Source organism: Delphinapterus leucas, chromosome 1 (genome assembly GCF_059928025.1).
Source record: "Delphinapterus leucas isolate spDelLeu-1000000601 "Yukka" chromosome 1, BTC_Dleu_Yukka2, whole genome shotgun sequence".
NCBI lineage: Eukaryota > Metazoa > Chordata > Mammalia > Artiodactyla > Monodontidae > Delphinapterus > Delphinapterus leucas.
The window spans coordinates 42,456,626-42,465,440 of record NC_143129.1 but is presented as its reverse complement, the minus strand read 5'-3'; positions in this window follow the sequence as shown (position 1 = coordinate 42,465,440).

Genomic DNA, 8,815 nt, shown 5'->3' with positions numbered 1-8,815 from the left:
TATTTTTCATGGCTGAATAGTATTGCACTGTTTATATAAACCATATCTTCTTTGTCCATTCATCCATCAATGGACACTTAGTTTGTTTCCTTGCCTTGGTGATTTTAAATAATGCTGCAGTACACAGGGAGGTGCAGTTATCTCTTCCGCATGGTGGTTTCGTTTCCTTCAAATATATACCCAGATGGAACTGCTGGATCATAAGGTGGATCTATTTTTAATATTTTGAGGAACTTCCATACTGTTTTTCATAGTAGCTGTACAAATTTACTGTAGATCTTAACATTTTAACAGAATCAAAGATAAACAGATACATGGATTTATGGAAACCATTTAGTGTGTCTGCTCTGCTGGAATGGGTGATTTATTCTGGTAAGCGGTGGATGCAGCGCTAACCTCTGTTTCCCTACAAGGTAAGGTAAAAAGATAGCATCAGAGATGAACATAATTAAGTACATAAATTAAATTCCAGGAGCCCAGTTAGAAAATGGACAATTAAAAAAACTGCATTTATAGTAGTAAGAGTCACTGAACTAGGAAACAAAGGACCCTTTTAAAGTAATTTCAAATGCTCAACCAGTCTCACTCCAGAAACCTTTTTCTATCCTTGTGTTGTATTTATGATAACCTCCAAAACAAGAAATAGAGCAGTCACATATACTTAGTAAATATTCCCTTAATTTAGGGCCAATGAGAAAGACTAGAGAGAAACACACGTCTTCCTAATATTGCAATTTAAAATGTGGCTCTGAGATGAAACCTTTAAAAAGGTAATGATTCCAAGAGTGTTCAAGTTAAGTAATGCCTCATTTACCCCCCACTGTCAAGGAAATCATGTGCTCTGGTTAGAATCTCCTAAGTAACTGAAACTCACATCATACTTTTTTTGTAACAACAGGCAGCTTTCTAAAATCTATTACTCAAGTCCAGCGTTGTCCATAGAAATATAATGCAAGTCACACAGGTAATTTTGAATTTTCTAGAAGCCACATCAACAAAAGGAAAAGAAGCAGGAAAATTAGTTTTAATATTTTTACTTAATCCAGTATCCATGGATTGTACATTTCTTTGCACTAAGGCATTGAATCTGGTGTGTAGTGTGCACTCAAGCTCATCTTACTTAGCATGATCCACTTTTGATGTCCTTGTCAGCCACTCAGAGCTACTGACTCTGGAGCTGGAAAATGCAGTTCCAGTCCCTGCTTAGGAAACTGATTGCAACAGACAGACTACAACCAAATATGGACCAGTCGTTTGTTTACAGTACGCCTGCCCCAGCAAACACTTTGGGGTACCTACCCCACGTAAGAGCTAACCGTGTTAATCTTGGAGATTAATATTTCTCTTGGTAGGGGAGGCATCATTATGAACCAGCACTGTCACAGCACAATACTTGTTATATAGCAGTTTCCTCAAGAATACTGCAGAAAGTGATTCAATATTTAGGCCTGTCACTGAATCCTCCAAGACCACTATATTTTTCTATTTTTTGGAGCAATACTTTTTTTTCTGTAGTAGTGAAACGCTTTTCTTTAAGTAGAGTTTTAAATAGAAATCCAATGTTTGACAAAGATAAATAAGCTTTAATATAAACTTAAGGAAACAACTCATTTGATATAAAAACAAAGTTATTTGAAGATGATTAAAATGTGAAAGTGAATTATTAATTACATCTATGTGATATTACCTTCAGCATTCACTAAGTTAACTTCAAGTATTTACAGACAACTTGAAGCTCACGGCCCATCTGAAAACTACTTTCCTGGTTGGCTTTAGACTCAAAGGAATCCTAAGAGAACCAAGGAGATACATAGGGCTGGGTAGGCCCACAGTGCCATTCTAGTTGGTATGTTTTGTCTTCCCCTTTGCCCCTGTGATCAAAGTCACCACTTTGCTTTTACTAAGAAATTGCCCTTCTTATTGGCCTTTGTAGAATCTGCTCCCGAACTCGTGACTGTAACCTAGGGTAGCGCCTCACATTATAAGTGGTGGGAAACATATCTCCTCTTCCCAGCTTTGCAGACACACATTCTGGCACAAAAGATGAACTTCCAATTCATTTCATTCAGAGACAGAAGGTAGAGGGTGTTAAATGGCTTAAGGCAATGTACTTCATGATTTTCCAAAATCTGAGGATTTTTTGTTGGTGGTGGTTTCTCTTTTATATGCTAAAAATATCCTGGTCAGGGAAACAGATAAATGCCTTTACAGACTTAATATTTACAAGGTGAAAGTGAATTTCTTTAAAAATTTCAGTAAAATGTATTTCGGCTGTATCAAAGAACAATTTTCCTCTCTGAACTTAAAATGAACAGATTCTGTGATTATTTCTCATTGGGCTAAAACATTCCCCCATGTTTTGGATTCATAGCTGCTAGAAGGTAGAGGAGCTAGACAGTCTGATCAAAGGACATGGGGGACGTTACTCTGTTGGCACCTGTATCAAAGCAAGAGCCTGTCAATGCACATTATTTTACATTAAAACAGGGAAGGTAGGAGGAAACATCAATAATCTATAGCAAAGGGAACAGGAATCCAAGTGTCCTCTTGGATGTCTACTGCCCACTTATCTTAGCTCAGATTACTAATATCTAAATATTCATTGAATATTTTTCAGAAGGAAAATATTTCAGAAAAGGACATCTCTGAAGAGAAATGCAACAGAAAGCAGATACCTTTTAATGATAAAAGCAAACCTTTCTCTCATCTTTTCTCAGAGAGAAATAAAATTTACTTGTCCGTGGCTTTCACCAGTTAGGTATGTGCTGAACAAAGGAAGGGAACAGGGATGAATAAAATAGTGACATCAAACCAAAAGGAAGCAAGAGTGGCATAAAAATGGGATAAAATCAATGATGGAGGAGAAGGGAAGTAAAGCTGACAATTAGGTTCATAAATTATGGCTCTCCTGATTCTCATTAGGAACTTGAAACAGGAATTTGGTGCAAGGAGCTACTTTACCTTTGAAGTCTTACAGATCATCCAGCAGATATACAGATTCTAAATTTGTGTGCAATCTGTTTACGTCTGAAACCTCTTAGCCTGAAGTGAATAATGTAAACTCTCTTTCACAGAATAAGATTGTATGAGGAGAAATGGTCCTGGTCTCTAGCACCCTGGAATTTGAGGCAATACACAGACCATGTATTAATTCCATGTAATATTGTCTCAGAAATCAATTTTATGACATCATACATTTTCAGATGGATCTTTTGCATTGAGGACAGTTTCTTCTTGTGGCACAATTGCCTTCACCTGAGGGAAGATCTCTGTATAACTTATTATATAACTTTTCATTTTCCTGGAATAGATCTAAATTTTGTACATGTGCTCTCTCAACTAATCAAAAAATCTTTGTTGCTTACTAGTTTCTGTTTAAATTTTTTTTGAAGAGTTTGTTGAATGCTCAAGAAGAATGTGCCAGGTAGAAAAATGTTCCAATTAATTTGATCCTTCAAGTTTTTGCTGCATGGCTTATACTCCGAGTACCTGAACTGGATTTATTAAATCCAAAACAAATTTTAAAAGATTTATTACAACAGACAGCTTAAAAATTACAAGGTTTCTGGATCAGTCATTATTAATATAACATTAAAGTAGTTTTAAGTTATAACAAATAAGGGGTTCCAATCAAGACGGTGGAATAGAAGGATGTGGAGCTCACCTCCTCCCTCAAATACATCAGATACATCTACATGTGGAACAATTTTCCCAGAATACCTACTTAAAACGCTGGAAGAAAATCTCAGACACTTAAAAGTGCAAAGAAGATCTCCACATAACTATGTAGAATGAAAGAAAGAAAAGGAAGCGGAAGGGGACCTGCACCCCTGGGAGGGAGCTTTGAAAGAGGAAAGGTTTCCGCACCCTGGGAAGCTCCCTCACTGGTGGGGAGATTGGCTGGGACAGAAAGGGAGCTTCAAACACTTGGAGGAGAGGGCACCAACCAGTTTGCAGCAGGCAGAACAGAGAGAGACCTGCACAGATGGTCCATGCCACCACCCTGCACTCCCCAGCCTGAGATGTGCATCCACTGGTTCGCATGGGACCTGGGTGCTGAAACTCGGCTTTAGAGGACAGAGCCAGGGGGAGGACTGAGGTTGGTTGTGCAGAGACAGTCTGAAGGGGCTGAAGTGTGGTATGACCACAACCTGCGGGTGTATACAGAAGAAACCCATGCCTGCCATAGAAGCTAAGTGCCATTGTTAAAAGTCACATGAAGGGAGGGGAAGGGTCCGCATAACAGCCTGAATCTTGTTATGCTCAGAGTGGGTGTTCTGCCGGCGTTGAAACCTCAATGCTAATGAGTGCAAACGAAGGGAAGGGCAGGGCCCACCATAGCAACCTTTCTCAGTGAGCTCGTAGCTGGCTGGGTACCACATCTATGAACTTTCAGGTGCTCAAGCAGCAGTGAGTTGCCCACATGCAGAGGTGGGGCTGAAATCAGAGTTGATCCTCAGGGGCTGCATGACTTTGGAAGCAGAGCTGAAATCTGAGCCCTCTCTCAATGGCTGTGTGATCTGCTGATCTATGCCACCACCACCGGCTTTGTAAACTCAGCACCTGTAGGACATCTGAGTGAACAACAGGTACTTTCATAGCTGGGACAGGTCTAGCCTTACCAGCTGTGGGCTTTGAGTGTGTGCATGTGGAGACTGGGCCAGGCCAGAGTCTGGGTTGTTTCTTTAGCTCCCATGATGGGTCCAGTTTCATGACTACTGTGGTACTGGTACCTGACTTCAGTGGATTTGCGCCTACTGATCTGCGCTGGTGGCTTTGTGGAAACAGCACCTGAGGGACGCCAGGGCTGATTGCCGGCATGCCCATGGTTAATGCAGGGTTTAGGGCAGTGTCAATGACAGTGTACTTTGTAAGCCCACACAACAGGTGACAGGTGGCAACACAGAGCGCACTCCTCAGTGGACAGCCCTGGTGGAAGAATACTCAGTGGCTCCTCTCCCAGTGGGAGCTCCCCAATCCCGCCTACTTTACACCACAGCTCAGAAACAGATCTGGGGACTTCTAGTCCAACAACTAGGGAGCAGACCCTGCCCCTGACAGGGCTGTGACAACCACAGAACAAGGACAAGGCCCTGCTCAATATCCAGTACAGGCTCTGGTCACCACAACACAAGTCATACCCCCTATCAAGGGGATAATGGCCAGCACACACTGAGAAAAGAGGCAGCAATTATCCATAATAAAAACAGCCCTTGCACCAAAAATATTAAACACATGCAGGCTACACAGGGATGTTCCCACATAAAAATAGCCCTCCAAGACCATAGTAGATAATTGTTTCTGCCAAACTCATAGAGTAAGAGAAGCTTAAGTAAAATGAAGCAGAGGAACTACTCCCAATTAAATGATCAAGAAATTTCACCTGAAAGAACAAACAATGAAACAGACTTCTTCAGACTAACAGACACTGAGTTGAAAAAGAAATAATGAAAATACTGAAGGAATTAAGAAAGGCTATTATAGAAATGTAGATTACTATAAAAAGAACTAGAAACTATAAAGAAGAGCCAAGAAAAATTAGAAAACTCCTTTGCTGAGATGACAGCTGAGCTAAAGGCAATAAACAGGAGATTGAATAATGCAGAAGAATGAATAAGTGATCTGGAAGATAGAATAATGGAAATCACCCAATCAGAATGGCAGACAGAAAGCCAAATGAAAAAAATGAAAGCAATATAAGAGAACTATGCAGTAATATAAAGCTTCCAATGTATGCATAATAAGGATTCCAGAAGGAGAAGAAAGAGAAAAGGGGGATTGAAAATGTATTTGAAGAAATTATGGCTGAAAACTTCCTGAACCTAAATAAGCAAACAGATGTCCAGGTATAGGAAGCATGAAGTGTCCCAAACAAGATGAACCCAAACAAACGTACACCAAGGCATGTTATAATTAAAATGGCAAAAGTTAAAGACAAAGAGAGGCTTTTAAGGCAGCAAGAGTTAATTAAGTTAAAGAGTTAATTGCAAGGGAACCCTCATAAGGGTATCAGCTGATTTCTCTACAGAAATGTTGCAGGCCAGAAGGGAGTGACAAGATATATTCAAAACCCTGAAAGGGAAAAATCTACAACCTAGGATACTCTACCCAGCAAGATTACCATTTAGAATAGGAGAGATAAAGAATTTCTTAGACAAGCAAAAAATAAAAGAATACAGCAATATTAAACCTATCCTAAAAGAAATATTTACAGGTCTTCCCTAAATAGAAAAGAAGCAAGAATCTATAGAAAAAAAAATCACAACTGGAAAGTAAATCACTTAAATAAGCCAGTAATCACTTAAATAAGCCAGTATTTAAAAAAAAATTTTTTGTGAAAACGATGACAACCACAATGAACAGCAAAAACATAAACATGAAGATGTAAAAGAGGACATCAAAATCAGAAAATGTGGGGAAGGAGAGTAAGAAAATGTAGGGGTTTTTTTCAGAATGTGTTTGAGTCTATATGACTACCAGTCTAAAGCAAGTAGATATAGGAAGGGGTTAACATACTTGAAAAATAGGGTAACCACAAACCAAAAACATACAATAGATTCACAAGAACCAAAAAGAAGAGTACGCAAGCATAATACAAAAGAAAATCATCAAACCACAACAGGAAAAACAAAAAGAAAAAGAAAGGAACAAAGAAGAAATAAAAAATCAACTTGAAAATCCATAGAGTGGGAGGTTGGTTGAAAAAATGAGAGCTTACCATAGGCTGCCTACAACAGACCCACTTTAGGGCAAAGGACACACATAGATTGAAAGTGATGGGATGAAAAAAGATATTTTATGCAAACGGAAATGACAAGAAAGTGGGGATCACAATATGCATATCAGACAAAATAGACATTAAAACAAAGGCCATAAGGAAAGATAAAGAAAGGCACTATATAATGATAAAATGAACAATGCAAGAAGAGGATATTACACTCGTCAGTGTATACACACCCAGTATAGGAGCACCCAAATACATAAAACAAATACTAACAGACATAAAGGGAAAAGTTGATAGGAATACAATAATAATGGGAGACTTTATCACCCCACTCACATCAATGGGCAGATCTTCTAGACAGAAAATCAATAAGGCAACAGAGATCCTAAATGATATAATAAACAGTTAGATTTAATTGATAATTTTAAGACCAGAAAAATTTTAAGACCAAAAAAACCAGAACACCCAGTCTTTTCAAGTGCACATGGAACATTCTCTAGGATTGAACACATCCTAGGGCACAAAACAAGCCTCAACAAATTTAAGAATCTAGAAATTATTTCAAGCCCATCTTCTAAGCACAGTGGCATGAAACTAGAAATCAACCACAGAAAAAGAAATGAGAAAAAAATGATTACATGGAGACTAAATAACATTCTACTAAAAAACAAATGGGTCAATGATGAAATCAAAGAGAAAATTAAAAAATACCTTGAGACAAATGAGAATGAAAACACAACCACACAAAATCTATGGAATATAGCAAAAGAAGTTCCTAGAGGGAAGTTCACAGCAATACAGGCCTTCCTCAAAAAACAAGAAAAACCTCAAATAAACAATCTAATCTACCACTTAAAACTATTAGAAAAAGAAGAACAAACAAAACATAAAATCAGCAGAAGGAAGGAAATAATAAAGATCAAAAAGGAAATAAATAAAATAGAGATTAAAAAAAAATAGATAAAAACCAACAAAGAGCTGGTTCTTTGAAAGGGTAAACAAAATCCACAAACCTCTTGCCAGGCTCACCAAGAAGGAAAGAGAAGACCCAAATAAAAAAAAAAAATAAGAAGAAATGAAATGGGAGAAATAACAACTGATACCACAGAAATACAAAAAACCATAAGAGAATACTATGAATAATTATATGCCAACTAACTTGACAACCTAGAAGAAATGGACAAGTTTCTAGAAATATAGAGCCCAACAAAACGGAATTAAGAAGAAATAGGTAGGGCTTCCCTGGTGGCACAGTGGTTGAGAGTCCACCTGCCATTGCAGGGGACACGGGTTCATGCCCCGGTCTGGGAAGATCCCACATGCCATGGAGCAGCTGGTCCCTTGAGCCATGGCCACTGAGCCTGCGCGTCCAGAGCCTGTGCTCTGCAATGGGAGAGGCCACAACAGTGAAAGGCCCGTGTACCGCAAAAAAAAAAAAAAAAAAAAAAGAAGAAATAGGTAACTTGAACAGGCCGATCACTAGAAATCAAATAGAATATGTTAAAAAAAAACAGAAACAAAAAAAAACAACTGCCTACAAACAAAAGTCCAGGACCAAATGCTTCACAGGGAAATTCTACCAAACATACAAAGAAGAACTTATATCAATCCTTCTCAACCTCTTTCAGAAGATTGAAGAGGAGGGAATACTTCCAAAGACATTCTATGAAGCCACCATCACCCTGATACCAAAACCAGACAAAGACACTACCAAAAAAGAAAATTACAGGTCAATATCTTTGATGACTATAGATGCAAAAATTCTCAACAAAATATTAGCAAACTGAATCCAACAACACATAAAAAGGATGATACAGTAAAACCAAGTTGGATTCATCCCAGGGTCGCAAGGATGGTTCAACATATGCAAATCAATCAATGTGATATACCACATCAACAAAAGAAAAGACAAAATACACATGATCATCTCAATAGATGCAGAAAAAGCATTTAATAAAATTCAACATCGATTCATGATAAAAACTCTTACCAAAGTGGGTATAGAGGGAACATATATTAATGTAATAAAAGCTACTTATGACAAAGCCACAGCCAATATAATACTTAATGATGAAAAGCTGAAAGGCTTGC